Here is a 19090-nt window from a genome sequence, read left to right on the forward strand (position 1 = left end):
TCAGGTCTCTGTATCCCTGTCTTGTAGTCTCAAATAGTGTTTAGCACGATGGTCTGGTTGGATTTCTGTACAACAAGAGAGTGAGAAAGCTTGTGTGAAAACTGTAGGGCGAGTGCTGGGCCCCTGATATAAGATGTGGATTTAACATGTTGACAAGTGGGAGCTCAGAAACTCATTACCACCCCGATGAGAGGAGCTTTCCACCCAACCCACAATGCACCCCTGGTGGAAACACAGAGGAGTCCATGCTTTCAGAGTCTTGCATGGCAAGACGTAAGGAGGATTAACTCGGTTACAGAAAAATTGCATCTTCTACATTCTGACAATATTTAGCTATAAACACAATTACGTAAAATTGTCCAAAAGAGAAGTGATCAACCAAGCTGGTTGGCATGTTAACATATTAATGAATGAAACATCAATATCAGCTTGAATTTGTGTCATGGACTCTGTCAGTGTCTGTGTTGACACATTAGTAGATTGATACTAGTTCAGGAACTCGATTAAACACATGTTGATTTTACATAGGAAATGTGGATAGAATTTGTTTACACTACCACTGCAGAGTTGTGTCTGCAGGCCTGCCATTGAGATTCACCCAGTTCCTCTCTACAACCCTTGACCGGGGGAAGGGCTCTATAGGATTGGGTCAGTGAGGTAGCTTTTGTTCCTCTGCTTACTGTACATATGAATGGGGTTGGACCGGAATGTCCAGCCTCATGAATGTCAATTGGAGGAGGCTTGGGTTTTAAGGAGCAAGATCCACTGGTTGCGTCGAGGTGGACAATGGAGATAGAGTAGACAGAGAGAGAGACGAGGGGACGGAAGGGGGAAATTATTAAGGGAGAGATGTGATACAGTGGTCAAGTGTGAAAGACAGAGAGTGGCAGAGACAGCATGGAGATGAATTAAGCAAAAGAGAGGGACATGCATGTTCCACTCATGTAAGGCTTGGCTAGCTCTGCTTTAAGTGCCACCTGCTTCTCTTTAAGCACATCCTGTCATTTAATACATAATCCCTTCATTCACTCCGTTGTGTTGACTAACCATTGTCTCATCTCATTCAAGCTGTGGTCAAGAGGTAGTTCAAAAGTTCGTACTGTGTGTGTAGAGCATGCTCTCACAGTAACAGTGGGCATTGTGGCCGGTGGCCCTGTTCGCCCCTGTGAAGTAATTGTCTTCCGACGCAAAGAAAAGCCTTGAGCATGCTTCTGAAAGGGTCCTGAGATTTCCATATTTGTAGAGGCCAACATCACCATAATGTGTCACACTGTGATGCGTTGTAGATCTGCTATTTTTGAAACATCTAGAACAATCTTGAACGTGTGTGAAACCTTGCCCAAAATAGGAATGCCAGATTGAAAGCGGTTAACCACTTTAACCCTAGCGTCCTTATTCTGGGGGTGAACATCCGCGGAAAATAGCCGTTGTACAAGCTCACAATGCCTTGCAAGGTGATGCGTTATAAGATTGTAGATTGGCTATTTTCGGTGAAGATATAGCAAAAACAGGAGGGCGCTTATTAGAGAGCCCTGGGGGGCTCCAGTCAACTAAGTATAGGGTTTGAGTTAAGCTATGACTGTAGAATGAAGTTAACAATTGTGCAACATGTGGGTGTGCCATTCCAAATAATGGACACATGAGAGAGCTTCAGTTCAGGCAGGGTAGATAGAAACCGATGGAGAGCTGGACAATCCATACAGAGAGAACTGTGAAAGAAAGAACAGAGGAGATAGACAGACTACACCGTCAACCCAAAACAGAACTCAGTATTTCCATTAGAATAGACAACAAAGTGAATGTATAATCCCTGTTCAAAGGGGTGAGATTCACTTTTGTTCTTCCAAAAGATGAGTATTAGTTACCAAAAAAAATCCAAAGCTATAAGATGCAATGTAGCTTATTATCCCAGCAGTGCTTTAAAAAAAAGAATAGAAAAAAAAGAGTTCAAAGTCCTGTTTTCAGGAGGTGCCTGGTGGCTCCGCCAGTTAGTCCATTGACCACATGCTCCTTGTGAGTAGGAGGAACTGAGTTCAAATTCGACTCAGGTCATGTCTAGCATGTTTAACTTCTCTCTGAACTTGATTTCCTGTCTCAGACTCTACTATCTAACAGACAATAAAAGTGACAAAAGGTTATCTCAAAAAAGGTTTTCCCTTTCTTCTAGAAAAGCCCCCGGGTCTGTCGTGGCAGAGTAAATAACTTTTTCATAATTATGAAGTTAAGTTTATTTTTGGGTCCCCAAAACACAGAAGCCTAAGTTAAAGAGTAAATTCTGATAACAAGCTTTAGGGCTTGGGTAGGTGAAAATAATTACAGTAGAATCTCCCTGTAGCTTACTGGAATTCTACAGTGTGCTATTTCAGCCTTTTACTTTAACCCTGGTGTACCAATTTTGAGCATGTCATTATAGGCTTTTTAGTATTTATTTAATTATTTTGAAAACCAAAAATCTACAAGCTCACAAGATTGGCTATTTTAAAAATAGGAAGTTAAGTGACTTTTCCTTCAACATTGACCCACTGTGTTACTGTTCCCCCCCCCCCCCCCTTTTCCCCTTACTGTAAAAATAGCGTTGTTGCTTTATTGGCAAGATATCCCATTTCAGATAACACTCTTTTGTTCATCTTCAGTTCAATAAAAAAACATTTTGAATTGCCCCAGCACCAGATATCCGTGGAGCGCTTTAGTTATCTCTATACTGTTGTGGGTGTTGCCCGCTGGTTCATGTGTATGAAACCACCAACTGTTATTAGGACGCAGAGCAAGGCCCTGACTCCTCTGAAGTGGTGTGTGTGTGTGTGTGTGTGTGTGTGTGTGTGTGTGTGTGTGTGTGTGTGTGTGTGTGTGTGTGTGTGTGTGTGTGTGTGTGTGTGTGTGTGTGTGTGTGTGTGTGTGTGTGTGTGTGTGTGTGTGTGTGTGCACGCTCGCGCGCCTCTCAAGAGGGACATCAAAAGAGCTGTGAGAGTGACAGCTGGTCCTCCTCTTGGCTAGCCCCCCTGATAAGATCACAGTGACAGGAGGACATGGGTCCTCAACAGGTACCACCCTCAGTGCCCAGCACGCTTCTTGATGTTCCCATATGGCCACTAACACATCTCTCACTTATCAAAACATCCAGTAATTTCTTTCTTTCTTTTTATCCTATTTCAGAGTTTTTTTTAGTGAGTTTCTCCTTGGAAGCTGAACATCCAATCATTATTATAAGTAGTATTATTGTTATTTTTCCAAAATGCAGCTAAGAGCAAATACTTTACAAGTAGTACACCCAAAGGAGAGCTTACTCGGGTCATTTGTCTTTCAGTTATCCTGACATGACACCTCCATACTGTTTGACTGCCCTTCATGTGTGACTGGTTTCCTTCTACAAGATGCCATAAACCCATTGGGAGTGCGTTCACAATGACCCCCTGAAAAGCTGCGGCTTCCTCAGCTCCAGGCCTAATGGACTCCAGTCTGGCATCTTTAAAATATTCTAGACATTAGGTAAAGATCACCCCCCACCCCCCACCCCTTCTCTCTCTTCCTCCAGTGCACACGTGCCCCTTGAATAAAAGGTCATTTACCATTGTTGAAAAGGTCAGCAGTATCATTTATGGCCAAGAAGCTCATCAGCTCCTTTTGTGGCGCTTAGCATACTCCCCGCCTCCGTCACTTTCATAATTTGGAATCGTTTCATGATAATCTTTTTCCTTTTACATTCAGTAGCAGGGGTCTCTCTGTTATCCCAAACTGAAAAAGTATTTTATGTTTACTAAAGAGATGGAGAGACCCCTGTTACTGAATAAACACACTATAGCAATGAATGCTATCACAATATGCTATAACACTAGTAATAATAATAATAATAAACTTTATTTATATAGCACTTTTCATAAATCATCCAGTTGAGTAGTTTTGTGATGTCTCTCTCTAGGTCGTCCTCAGACGAGCCCTCCATCGTTGCTTCCAGTCATCCCGATTCTCCATACATCTGGCCAGCTCATTGGTGCTATGGGCTCCTGCATCCTTCTTGAGCGTGTCCACATATGTTGGTGTGGGGCGTCCTCTTGACCGGTGCCCATGTGTTGGTTCCCACAGCACCAGTTTGCTGGCTGGCAGCTCTCGGTGCCTTTGGCAGTGTCCTGCTAGTCTCATTCTCCTTACAGCAATCTTCTCGCTCACCCTTGGTATTCCCTCATACAGGATTATGTTGGTAACATGCGCACTCTTGCTGATGTTAAGCACTGCACGCAGCATCCTGGTGTAGCACCCGTCCAGGGACTTCTCAAGGGCTGGTTTCAGGGTCCAGCATTCACTGCCATAGAGAAGAACGGACTCTACTGTCGCGTAGAAGAAGCTGAGTTTGATTTGGCGGGGGAGATTGGAGTTCCATACACTGGTCATGCCATTCAGGGCCCTCCATGCAATTGCCTTCCTCACTTTAAGATCTTGCTCAGTTGAGTTGACCCATGAGCCCAGGTATTTGAAGTCCTCGACTTCTTTCAGCACAGTGCCTCCTGCTGTAGTCAGAGGTTGATGTTCTGGTGGAACGTTGTAGGTGAGGACCTCAGTTTTCTTGGCGTTTAGCCTGAGGCCGACCTTGGCGCACCGACCTGTGACGCTCTGTATAAACAAATACAAGGATACTTATATCATCTATATACAATAACAGTATAAAGAATTCCAGAGCAGTGGTAATGTAGCTGTTTTGAATGCTATACATTTATGATGTACATTTATAGGCTGAAAAGTACAGTTGTCCCTTATCTTTTGCCCAGTCTTTAAAGTGCTTGCTTGTCTACAACTGAACAGAATAATTATCAGTGGGGGAATAACCGTCCGAATTAAATTGGGATCTAAAAAAAAGCACGCAGTACACATATAAAAGACATGGCAGAGGTGGGGGTATCCAATTAAATGTTATTCAGCAGGGGAAAACATAGCTTATGGAGGGAAACTACAGTATTTCCTTGGGGTCAGTAGCTTGCTGTTTGGTCTGTTTATCTTCGTCTCCAAGGTATAGTTAGTGGTTGAGGGTTGACTCACTTTCCAGATCTGAGACAGGTCCCAGCTCGTAGGTGTAGTGGAAAGGAACCAGGAGCCAGATATGGTACAGAGATAATAAGGCCCCTTTACCCAGCACACCTTGAGCTGGGATTATAATACAGCACCTCCTGGTTCACTCTGTCTCTCTTGTTTACTACTCTTTGTTCTTGTTTTATTTTAACGCTCTGTTTTGTTTATTATTTGAGAATAACAAAGATATTCCTTTCCTTTTTTGGAGGCGCTCTGCAACTGTCAGTTTCCATGTAGGTTATAGTACAAAATGAAATCCCAGTTTACTGCCTCGGACAGTTTAATGTTTTCATGTTTTTTCATTTTTTTTACGGCGTGGCTCTCTAGACTATGCGTGTCTGTCCGAGGCTAACCTCGCAAACCACTGTACCAATAAGCACCACATTTCTTGTGCATGACAGCACTGAACTCAGCAATATCTGAACTTGGCTTTCCGATAACAAACTACACCTGGGAAAAACAGAATTCATACTTTTTGGGTCCAATAACAATGTCCCCTGGCTTCAGGGTCAGAGTTGGTGACACTGTAATCCCCAGCAAGGATGAGGTCACCAATTTGGGTTGTATTTTGGATAACAAACTTTCCGGTGAGAAAATGGCATCAAAAGTGATCATGAAAGTCAACAAAACTGCAATTTGTTGGAGCTTGTACGGAAAATAATTTATCTTACACCTGTAAACGTGTGATGTTCTATAACAGTGAAATTGTCTGTTTGTCTGTGTTCTGGACAAACATGACCAGAGACAGAGACAGAGAGAGAGAAAGAGAGAGAGAGAGAGAGAGAGAGAGAGAGAGAGAGAGAGAGAGAGAGAGAGAGAGAGACTGGCCTCCAATTACAGGGAGAGAAAGAGCGAGCGAGAGAGAGCCTTGTGTGACAATAAACCTGAAGTTGAAATGACATCATAGACTGGCCACATGAAGTCCGAGATCCACATGAAGCCACGCAGTTAGTAGACCCTGTCCTGTTTTCTGAAAAGGGAGACAGTGGGGTAGACTGGCTCCACTGGTGCATCATGGGACACCCTGAAGTCTTGTGTCTGCACTGGGGTTGGACTAGCCGGTGGCAGCCCCTCTCTCAGTGCAGGGGTCAAGGGTCAGGAAGGGTGGGCTTTTGGGTCACCAACAGGAAACATGATGAGGACAGACAGACACAGACAGCTGCCACTATCAGATCCACCTGAAACCAACACAACGGCCTGCATAGAGGTACAGAGATGTCCCACTGGTTCTCAATCTAATGCAGTTAATATTAAAATACAGAATACCTGGATAGGTTGAATATTCTAAATATTGCCATCAAAACTGAGGTTAGGTTGTTGTTCTGTTTATATGTTGTTTTTTGTTTGGGGGGGAATGCATGTTGTCTTTTGGTTTGTCTTGTGATGTGTAAAATAAAAATAAGAAAATGAGGGTGACTTTACATGCAATGACTTTTACCATACTGTATGCTATTTAATTGTCCACAATAGAAAAGTATTTAAAAATAAATAAAAAAATGTTGTACAGCTTTATCCCGGTTTCTAAATTTACATTGTTACTACAATTACTACATTGTTTTAGTTTCTCATAAGGGGGGTAAGAGCCTATCCAGGTGATTGTAAACAGGATATGAAGCTATTTTAAAAAATCAAATAAAAATAAATCACTATGGGTCTTAATAACATAATACTGGTGTAAGCATACCCATTATCAGGGGGTAAGGGCAGCTTAGATCTAAACATTTAAAAGCTTGTGAAATGTAATAACCTCATAAATATTTCTGGGTCACTGAAGAGGGTGAAAGTTTGAAGTGTGTCATGGTTTGGCGGCCATTTGGTGTGTTTTGACACAGAACATGTATACTGATGAATGAGACTTTGAAACTTGACACAAAGCAACTTATAGGGGAGATATGGCCTTCCTCAACCTTTTGTCCCAAGGCATTAGGGAAAGTTGAAGGGGAAGACTTGCAGGCAATTAAAATAAATTGATCTTTTTCCTGGTGGGAGTGGTGGGAGTGGGAGTAAGACACAGGCGTATTCTGATGGGATTTGCGTTTCTGTAATTCTGTTGAATCCGAATGGACCCAATGCCGCAAATCCACAGTGTTACTGAATGGCAACATATGGCAAAGCTTCCTTTATCTGCCCCTGACCATTAGCATTGCAGCTGACTGGTAGAGATATGCTAAATGATGTGGTAACTGGGCTTTCCTTTATGGTTCTTAAGATAAACATAACACCTGACGGTCAATGAGCTCAAAGTTAAACCAACATTTATTTGTATTTATGCTCCAGCGACAAAGATGAAGGGATTTCTAAACACACCTCCACCAACACCTGGCAGTGGCTATCATGCCACTATCTCCTTAACAGCAGAGGAGTGGATAAAGTCTTCGCAATCAGGACCACAACCCTGGTGAAAGTTCCCTAGACCTAAAGGGTCTGGACATATGGGTGATTATATGGAGTCTATACCGTGGCAGTAAATCATCACAAACCCCAAGTGCAAGGAAGGATGACAGTCTATCTGGTGCCTCATGTGTTAGGGAGGAGGAGGGGGATTGTTTGGGGTGAACACTGTCACTAAACGAGAAACGTTGACCCCTCAGGCCCCTTTGAACAGGACAATCCGGTGTGGCACACCAAGGGACGGTTTGTGGGGGATTTGCACACTGACAGACTGAGGGTTTAGAGAAGGTCTCAAGAGAATGGACTGTAATTGATATCCCTCATCTTATATCCCTGCAGTATTTCTTACGATGCAATGAAAAGCAGACGGGGGTCAGTTTTATCATAACACCTTAGAGAACGGAGGATGAGAATGTGTTTGGTTGAGGTCATTCGGTCAGTCAGGATCAAAGAATCCTCCAAAATCCTATCTAACTCCAGTTATCCATCTGCTGGGTTGGCACTGATACACTATCTACTTAATTGGCTGAAATGAGGTTAACCGATATGCCAAAGGCTTACATGACAGCTGCAATCCAGTTTTGTTCATCTCTGCACCTACATTATATTGAGAGAACTATAGAAGGGTGGTAAAGAGCCATAAAACACCTGCCTACATTATTGCCCGGTAGTAATTAGTTTAACTATGAGTGGGTGTCAAAGCTTTTAAAACATATTAACACCACTGAGCCTGATAGCAGCATATCAGGCTAAAAGGGTAAATGGTAATGTTTGAACAATTTAGGATTAGTCACCCATCTTGCATGGCAAGGTAGTCCATTAAATGTTCCTGTTCATAACAACAATTATTTGCCGTGAGAACAAAAACAGCCCTTTTCAACTGACATAATCTCTCAAGCATGGGAAAGGTTGACAGTTACAGTAGAAGGCAAGAGATTGCTTGCCTTGGAGACTCCTCTGTCGATGTCCTTTTCTCCTCAAATTTTGGGGGGATTGACACAGAGTTACTTCCCCTCCAACCAATCCATTCTATTGATTGTCACTGGGCGTGTTCGTTCCAGTTGGATCAATATCAGTCCTGTTCATCACCGTCCACAGCAGCTGCACATCCCCCACTCAAATCAATCAGTGCCAGGACACCCTCAGCGGGATGGTTGGAAAGGAAGTCATTTTCACCTCTCTGGCCACTGGCCAAGTGTTTTAAGGAAGAGGGGGACAAAATATAGAAAAGTAAAAGACAAAGAGAGAAAGGTAGAGAGAAGGAGGGGGGGTCAGCTTTGATCCTCGCTCTTTGTAGATCTGGCGTCCAGATGAACTGTGTTCAACACGACAGATTAGCCTTGACAGTTGTTCCAGAAGCGAAGGCCTAATCTAAAGCTGTCTGGAGATCCTCAGCCACGTCACATAAAGGCCAAAGCAGTCACACTGCGCCACAACCCACAGGGCTCCACATCTGGCCTTATCACACGACCCCACAGTAAAGATCCATGGAGCAGATTGCTGTGTTTACATTTATTTGAGATTTTTATCCTCAACATTCCATTGGCATGAAGCGTGCTGTGAAACCCCATAGTGAATTCTCAGTTCTCAGAGAGATCCTGCGACCCTGCAGTGAAAGGCGTCTTATTTCCGTGGCGTGTGACAGACAGCGCGTAAGCCAAAGCTTCATGCCCTCACACAGAGGGGCACTGCCTGGGCATATCTCAGTACGCCTCCACCAATCAGACACCGCAACACCCTGGGAGATTCACTATGTGTTGTCATGGCAGTCCTCCAAACACAGTGGGGATGTAGTTAAGGGCTTTGTACTTCCTGTGTTTACCAAGTGTCTCAGGCAATCCTGTAGTGAGAACAGGATGCTGGTCTCCATAATAGCTGCAGTGAAATAAGCCTGCACTGAATCCTCTGCAGACAGTTGTCCTATCTTAAGCTCAATTTATGCTCCATCTTACAACACTGTTGTGCCACGTTGTGAGCCTGTAGATCGGCTATTTTCAGTGTTCAACACCGTTGCACGACACTGGCGCACAACAAAGTGTAAACCAGGCTTTACACATCACATTACTGCTCACGGGAGTCACGGCTCATTTGGCACACAATGTGACATTCTTACGCAGAGGTTAGTAGAGCCCTCAGTGATGTTAAGTGGATTTGTATTTGTATTTGTATTTATAGAAGGATCTAAGTAAGGACCAGAGGACAGTAATCTGTCCTGTTTTAAAAAGTGGGCCGTCAACAAATAAAGCCAACACCAATGTTGTCAGTACAATGTGTACCATACTGTGTTGCCAGTATACGCGGTAATTGCCGTGAGACTAATTGCCCAAACGTTGAAGCTCTGTATAAATGTATAAATCTGGCTTAACACACCATTGAGGTGTCTGGAGTGGTTGCAGCTCCAGGGAATAATTGTCTTCGCCTGGCTGTTGTAAACATCAGTTCCATTATGCGGTGATACGTGCTCTTGTCTAGCCATAATGAAAGGCCTACCCTGCCCCCTGTGACTGAATGGATGTTAATTGATGCTGTTGTTCTGTAAGATTGGAGTAAATAGAAATTTTGTTTATTTATTTTTTCTACTACTGGTGGGATCACGCCTCAAACAGTCTTAAAAACTGAACTATTTCTCATCATTTGAATGAGCAAAAACAGAGTAATGACCACAAAGAAACTAAAGGTGCATACTCTTTAGGCATGGTCCAGTGTTTCAGACCGCTTATTGTTTGGTGTTTTAGTGCCAGATTGTACTTTCTTCACAATTCCCACCAACTGTGTTATGGCTCAAAAGTGCATCTAACATGCCCTCAAGGTACTATCAACTCCCCTCAAATGTGTGTTTTACGTCACTGTAAAATGGCAGAGAAAGTGGTTCACATTGGGAGGAATGAATGGGTAGTGAAACCAGAGACACTTAAAAGAATATGATAACCTGATATCAGGATGCTTGTTGCATTTCTGGTGCATGTTTGAAATTGATTTCCCAAACTATTTCCAAGTGAGTCCTCACACACAGGAGTGAATGCATACTGCTTATTGATTTGTATAGAAGTTTAAAAAAAGGAAGAAAAAAAGAAGAATCTGAGGCAAATCTTCTGTCTAACATAAGTCCTTGAAGATACACATAGTAGCTGATGAATGGACAATACAGATCAAATCCAGTGATCCAGTGATTTATAGCAGTGATCCTTTTTTATCCACTTAAGCCATATTAAGAAAATAAAATAGAATAGTTGATCAACAAGCTCAAAATTTGCAGTTAATATTTGTGAACATTGTTGAAAATGTTCGCCTATAGGCCTACTGACATGCCCAAGATAGGGACATCAAGATGAAAATTGTTAAAGTTGGATGAATACAAAATAATGTGTCAAAACATAGTAGGCTATATATTTATGGACAGGATATACCTTAGCAAAAACAATAAAAGAGAAGAATTAGTCAATAGGTCAAAAAGATAAAATAGAAAGAAAGTTCAAAGAGTAGTCAGCTGACTGTTGCTAAACTTCACATTCCTGGTGCCCTTCCACTTCCTGATAGCCAACCTGACAGAATAACCCCCTACAGAGCACCGAGAGAGGCTGGTGTCTAATGAGGGGCTTAAATTTAGAGCCATTATTACTTCAACAGTGTCTCATAGCCTTGGTGTGTCACATCACATGAATCTCCCTACCGCTTTGGGTCCTGTTACTACTTTGTTGTTACGAATGTTTTCAAAACCAAATGGTGGCAAGTGAACCACAGCTAAACACCTATATTAAAGGCCCACTTGTGTTTACACATAATACTACAAGTGCACTGAAAAACTTGCTTCAGGCACTCGACATAAAGGGCTTTGAAAGACTAACACCACAACATACTGATTGCTTCAAAACACCTCAGTGGTTCAGAAGAACATGAAGACATATTTTTCTAGATGTGAGCACAAGTGCTGGGCACTGCTGCCTGACACACCTCCGACGGTGCCGTTGTGCTGGCTGCAGGGTCATCAGCTGGGAGCCACCCTCCACTGATGTTTCGCTCCTCTCATCCCAGAACATCTCAAGGTGTTGGAGCAGCGGCAGGGACGTCTCCCAGCTGATTTCAGCTTAGGCAGAACCCAGTCATGGCACCATCCATACCGGCCCCGGATGTGCTGCAAGCTCGGGTTCTGGGAGTTGCAGAGCTGGCAGGTCACCTCTGAATCATACCAAAGGTGCAGATTCCAGGGACTGGGATGGGTATCGTATGCAGCCCTGATAAGGAAACTCAGCCTCAGGGCATCCTCCACACATGACCCTGTTGATCATGGCCTCCCTGTTCGTCCCTCTCCCTTGTTGCTATTGGCTCACAGCCTCTCCTCTTACATTTTCAGAGACCACAAGGTCTTTCCTTTTCTTCTTTATGACTCTGGACCACATCCTGGGTGCTGTTCCCCATCCAAATGACAAGGCTGCAGATCAACAATCTCCTGCTGTTTCAGTCAATTGATTTTTTGATTGATTGAATACTTTATTAACAGTTTGCAATTAGTACAGAGGTATGATTTACAATGATTGTTAAAAGGATAACACAAAAAGCCCTAGGGGCTTGTTTCCATTGTGGTCCTGTGTATTCAATTCATTAAGACATTTAAAGACACTAATAAACAAGACATAATCAACACTAGTAGCAATGAACATATATGTACAGTAAACATTTGGGAGGGAGGTGGGGGGGGGGTCATTTATTGTGTTAAGCTTAGGGCTTTTCTAGGACCATTTACAAATTGCAGACAGGTGCTCTGTTTTTGGTGATGGCCTGGTCTAATGTCTGCATCACGTTCTACTATTTCCTATTTGTCACGTAAGCTAATGGATTTCATTGGAAGCGTCAGGGTGTTTCTTCCAAACAGTGCCAAGCTGGAAAGATATCTGGGGAGGCCATTTATGGATGTAGTTATTTGCTTTCGAGTCCATCTTGAACGGTTGTTGAACTGTTGAACTGTTGTTGAGGTGATGTCTGATGTCGTACAACTTCAGGGCCACATCAGATGTTGGTATCAGTCAGATGAAATGGTAACACCAAAATTTCCACAACCTTAAATTTCCCAGGTAGGAAGCTTTGGTCGATCATGTTTAGACCATCTGAGAGCTGCGATGTGACAGAGGCAGCCATGTGACTCTCGGACCCCGTCGGTGGAGTAAAGCCTTCCTTCGCACAGGTTGGTCCGCTACAAGCAGGATTTTCTTGAGAATGAGGTGTTGTCACTCATGGCTCCTTTACGGGTAGAGACTGCGGGACATGGCTGGTTTGCATCTGGGCCCATGTTAGCAGCAGTCTGGAGGTGCAGCCTGCTGTCTGAAGGAGGGTGGTGACATCATCTATCCTCATTACATGGCAACGCTTTATGCTATGATCCAAGTAGGGATTAGATTTGTCTCTCTTTTGTCTCATGTCAGAATCTTAAAACAACAATCCTACTAAACCGGGGCGAGTTCTTCACATAAACAGTTGCACAATTACAAAATACAAAAGGACATTTAACAACAACAAACATATTATTTACGTTAAAGGAAGGGTAAGAGCATGATTTGCGTTAAATAGCTCTATTATTTGATTGTAATCATTGTCATAGACTATAGTATAGAGTGTTTGTTCAGTAACAGGGGTCTGCCCATCTTTCCAGCTCTTTAATAAACAGAGAGAATGCATTTTCAGGTGTGGATACCAATAATATCCCATCAGGACATAGAACCCATACAGGATAAAGGATAAACAAGTGAAACTGGAAGTAATGAGACAAAGAAATGAGCGGACACATTTTAAATTCGAACACTATAAAATTGAAGCTGATAAATGGGTACTCTCTCCTGATTGGCTGAAATTGGCAAGTGGCAACCCATCTGAAAATGTATTTTTGGACGGTGAAACCGCCCCTATATGTGAGGTTTGTAAATTGCACCCCCCCAACCCTGCGCTGTGATTGGCCACCAGTGTACCCCCCTAACCCTGCACCGTGATTGGCCAATCACAGTCTATTCAGGACTGTGATTGGCTAGTGAAACATGACACATGTGCATAGGCCTATAAATAGGACTATGCACTTAAAAAAAACACATTTATGGGTTTTTTTAAGTTAGGGGTGTACAATGGTTGGTCCACAATATAACTTTTCTTTAAGTGAACTTCCATCACTGTGATGACCACTGTGACCACACTGCCCACTTCACACTGGGTGTGATTTTTTGTTTTTAATGAGCTGGAGAGACAGGGAGACCACAGTTACTGAACAAACACTACACTACTATCATAATACAGCTCTAACCTTTTAACAAAAACTTTTTGTTTTAACCCAAAAATATCACTTAACCTACATTTAAAGAATGCCTTTAACATGAATAATCTCAACTGCAGTGACACACTTTCACACATAGCTCAGAAGGAGTGTGCTCCTTTGGTTAGGATGATAGTAAAACAAGTTTCCTCTTGACACACAAACACAACATGGCTGAATGAGGTGGTGGCCATTGGTGTGAGGTTCATACCTCCCTTGCTTTTTCATCTAACACGCTGCCACCAAATGTCAATAGGCAAACAAGAACGCCAAACCACCCAAGAGGATATACTAGGCAAAATATTTGGTCCTAGTATGACAGTGAGGAAATGGGTGAAATGCTGTTAAATTGAATATAGAAATGTAGGCCTAGATAGTTACCTCAGCCTCTTCATACACATGCACACACAACAAACACACAAACAAATTACACATTTTACATGACAAATTTTATAAATTTGTTCCTGTTTGAAATTATTCAATAGTGGATCACAATGCGACAAAAAAGTGGAAGAACCACTTAGGACAACCACTTACAAAATACCTTATCTAAAGTAAGATCATAGACATTCATCTCCAGAGATGCAAAGACACAATGTAATCAAAAAGACTCCTTTCCATGGCCCTGAGATAAATGAGCAGCATTCTTTCCCCTGCCATTTGAACTTTCTCTGCTGCAGGCTATTTCTACTCATCCAAGGCTACAATTGTTCCACTGTGGTCATCCACAATGACTTGGGTGTGTATGCACCTCGTCTGTGGCTCCACACGCCGCTGATTCCTGTTTTGGCATCTGAACAGGCCTGAACGGCACACCTCTTTCCCCTCTTCTCCCCAAGAGATAGGCGATAGCAGTTATAGACCTGTGTGAGAAAAACAAAGCCACCCAGGGAACAAATGCTTGACTGCCAGTGAAAAGGCAGTTGAACATCTCCGTGACAGTTGTTTCTAGTTGCTTTCTAGCTGGATGTGTCGGGGCAGTTGCAAATGTTGCGTAAATGCTGTCTACATATCAAAGACAGAACTGAGAACAAACATCAAATGAACAACTGTAACTATAGGATTTTAAAACATTAACTCAAAGCATTTGATTACATGAGAACATGTTTGATGTTTAGATGAACAGCTGTCACTATAGGATTTTAAAACGTTAACTCAAAGCATTTGATTATATGAGAACATGTTTGATGTTTAGATTTTGTGCTTGGATTTGTTCATACAATTGTTTTTTTCCCACTTAACCTGCTTGAAAAACAACAAACAACTTGTCTGACCTCTACACAACACACATATAACATAACTAGTCATTGGGTTCATGTCAACAGGTGTCCAGGTTGGAAGCTTGGAGACATAAAGAGAATTATTTTATGACATCTGGTTTATGATCTATTTGCTCTGCTCATTTTGTTTACCCAAGATGTATTTTCCCAATGCTAGTTGAAGCAATTTCTAGAACTGATAACTTATACCTGTGCAGCACTATTAAAAGAATATATACACTGTGTATGAATATGGCTTTACAGTTGCAATATTTCAGGTGAAGGATTTATTGTTGCTATTCTATATGCAATAACACTACATTCTATGACCTTTGGCAGCTTTTGTCATTTTAAATGCGCAACACACTAGAAGGTAATCTTTACGAGGCCATTCAACTGAGAATGCGGCTTGGAAAAAAAGAAAAAGGACACATTAAAAACGAGAGCATAAACATGGATGCTGTGCCTGCAAGTGTGAACAAGATGATAACAAACTGCCAGGCGGACTACATCACGGCATCAGCCCACTGTCCAGGCAGCCAACACACTTACGATTCTGTAGGCATTTAATTTCTGACATGGGCAGTTGGGCACAGGGCCATCTTTGTCTCCACGGACTGAGGACACTAACCATCCCCCTGCTATGTCTATTCCCTCTACACACTGTCCTTGGAAGTCCGCAAAAGGGGTAATCAATGACTCATGTGTCCCGATAACAAACAGCTCCCCATGGGGCAGCTTCAAAGGGTTCCAGAGGAGATGGGGAGAGGGAGCAACATTGCTCCCTGTAGAGTAATTACATATTGGGGCTCCATCCTTTCTTAGCCCTTGTCTGAGGAGAGTCAGAGTTGGTTATAAGCAGACCAGTTAACAACTCAGCCAGTCCTGTTAGCGCAGTGGGAGACTCCTCCTGTCAGTGATCACCGTCTGGTGCTACACACCAAGCAAAATTGCACCAATCTACTCTCAGACACACTCATAGGACAGCACACTGACATGATTGTGGACAATGGCTAAGTAGGAAATTAACTGAAGAAGAAAAAGATACCGTCAAGCGAGATTGAGAGATATGTTCACTTTGGGTCCAGCTGTGTACACCCCTGTCCATTCCAGAAAAACAAGCAGAGCATTCAAGTGTTTATGAGTTAACGGGCTGTAAAGCTAAGACAAGCACACTAAAACACTGTCTGTCTGCCTAAAGGCCTTTTGTCTGTCTTCACAACTTCCACCTTTGATGTGAAGCTGGTCTAATAATATGCACACTTTTACTATAATCTCGGAGCATTCAAGCATTTCCTTCCCCCTTTCACACTATTCATGTCCTTAGCTCAACTGCATTATAGAGCAAGAATCTATTTTATTGGTTTGGTACGGCTTCACGTTTACGTTGACTTGTTGGGCTGCTCTCCAGGTTCATACATTTCCACAATTTTAATATAGAAATATAAAAACTAAAACTAAAAACATATTTAAAAAATGGTGATGGTGATTAGTGCAATAGTTTCAGCTACATGTGGCCCATCTGCTTTGGCCAAAAAATTACAAACAATTGTCCATCGTGTAGAATGGTGATCAGTTTGATCAATTATTTATGTACAATTTACAATTTAGGCATTTAGAAGGGGGGAGACATGTGAACATTTTGGCTGGTTGAAGACCAAGGGTGCTGCTGCATTCTGCGGCATTCTGGATCATTTGGAGGGGCTATTTCCATTTGTAATATTATAATGTTACAATGTAACACATACAGACCTCTTCACTAGGTTGTCGTTTCCTATGATATGTAGTATAATAATGTGACTCTTAATATAGTAAAATGTTATCAAGATTTAATGTTGCATGAACCGTGTCTTTTTTTGTACTAGTTATTGTACTAATTTTGCAGTTCTGTTAAAAAGTGATATCTAACCGTATTTATAATTATTGTCACTGTATGATCAACACCTAGATAACAAGAATACACTGTTCTGCAATCAAGTAAATGTGATCCTTTACTATAACCAAGCTGGAAAAGAGAGTTAATTCATCTTAGAAATGATGACTACATAAAAAGAAAGACAGTTAATTCATGTTAGAAATGATGACTATATAGAATGAAAGACAGTTAATTCATGTTAGAAATGATGACTACATGAAACTTTTGCTATGAGCTGCACCACAGAGACTGTATGGCTCATGTGGTCTCTGTGTTAAGACTGTAATCCCCGTCTGCACAGAGGTGATCAGAGCGAAAACAGTCATTACCGCTCTATGGAGAAGAAAATATGAAAAATGTCTCTCTCCCTGTGTGTGTGTGTGTGTGTGTGTGTGTGTGTGTGTGTGTGTGTGTGTGTGTGTGTGTGTGTGTGTGTGTGTGTGTGTGTGTGCGTGCGCGCGCGCGCGTGCGTGCGTGCGCGCGTGCGTGCGTGCGTGCGTGCGTGCGTGCGTGTGTGCATGTTTGTGTGTGCATGTTTGTGTGTGTGGGTGGGTGAGGGGGGGGGCTGGTCAGGGGATTCCCAAAGATTCCCACGCAGGTGCTCTGATTGCAAATCCCTCTTACCGGTGGCATGTATAGAAAGTGTATTAGGGGGGTTAGAGAAAATGAAGGCGGTACAATCCTTCTTATAGTTGTTTCTTCACCTTAATGCATAATAATATAGGGGTAGGTGTACCATAGAGTTTCCCATACAGTATGATATATGGGTAATATACAGATTCATTGCTGACTTTATCTGTTGTGTGGGTGCTACCCTATAGCTTTGCCCCTTGCAATCCAATCCTCACTGTTGTTTATTTATAATGTTGGTAATTTAAGATTATTGTTACAGTAAAGTTTAACCACCACTATGGACAAGAGTGTAGTAGGCTAAGCTAAAATGTGATAGGCCTTCATTCTACATAATGTAGGCCTATGTGTCATACATTATGCACAGAAGAACTTTACTTGGGCTATATATATACACTTCCTTGAATAGTACATTATATTATACATTGGTTTAAAACCTAAAACCAATAGGTGTGCTTGTGCTTTCTAGTCATCATAATCATACATTGACAGCTGGCACTGAATCAGGTCACAGCTGATTCAGCCGCAATATGAGCCACAATCTTCTGTGCGGTTACAGGCCACTGTAGCCTATATCCTACTAACCTCGGCCCAATAATGACTTCCAGTGCTGGAAAAAGTACTCACATTCTTTACTTAAGTAAAAGCATCAATACTGCAATGTAGAAATACTCTGTTAAATTTACTTGAGTAAAAGTACAAGTATTGGTATCAACATGTATAAAAGTTCCAAAAGTAGAAAGTACTCATTATGCAGAATGTCCCATTTCACAAGTTTTCAAAATATTTTGAAAATAGCAGATCTACAAGCTCACAATGCGCACTGTGAGCTAAGCTTGTAGATCGTCTATTTTCAAATGGCCGAATTGTATGTAGGGCTGAAGTGGGTAATGTATGTATTGTAATAATAATCAAAATCTACAAAGTAACTAGTAACTAAAGTTTTCAAATAATTGTAGTGGAGTAAAAAGGAAAATATTTGCCTCTGAGATGTAGTGGAGTAGAAGTAAAAGTACTCAAACTCAAAAATACCTAAAAATGTACTTAAGTACAGTACTTGAGTACATGTACTTAGTTACTTTACACCACTGATGATTTACACATCTGGCTCGAGCTTTGACAAAAACACTGATAATTTGACCAGTTATCAGCGACACTATAGCGGATAAAAGCAGACAGAAGACCATGCTGCTATGGGTGCTTTCTGTGAGGGTGTCACTTGGACTGTCCATCTTAACCAGCAGTGGTGGAAAGTAACTAAGTACATGTACTCAGTACTGTACTTAAGTACAATTTTGTGATATTATTACTTTATTTCAATACTTTTACTTCTACTCCACTACATCTCAGAGGCAAATATTGTACTTTTACACGTCTACAATTATTTGACAATTTTAGTTACTAGTTACTTTGTAGTTTTAGATTATTGCTATAAAACATACATAACCACTTCAGCCCTATATATAATTCGGCTATTTAGCAGATCTACAAGCTCACAAAGATCTGCTATTTTCAAAAGATTTTTATACATTTGAAAACTTGCAA

The sequence above is a fragment of the Gymnoscopelus braueri genome (genome assembly GCF_963280865.1).
Source record: "Gymnoscopelus braueri genome assembly, chromosome: 14".
In the NCBI taxonomy this organism is placed as follows: domain Eukaryota; kingdom Metazoa; phylum Chordata; class Actinopteri; order Myctophiformes; family Myctophidae; genus Gymnoscopelus; species Gymnoscopelus braueri.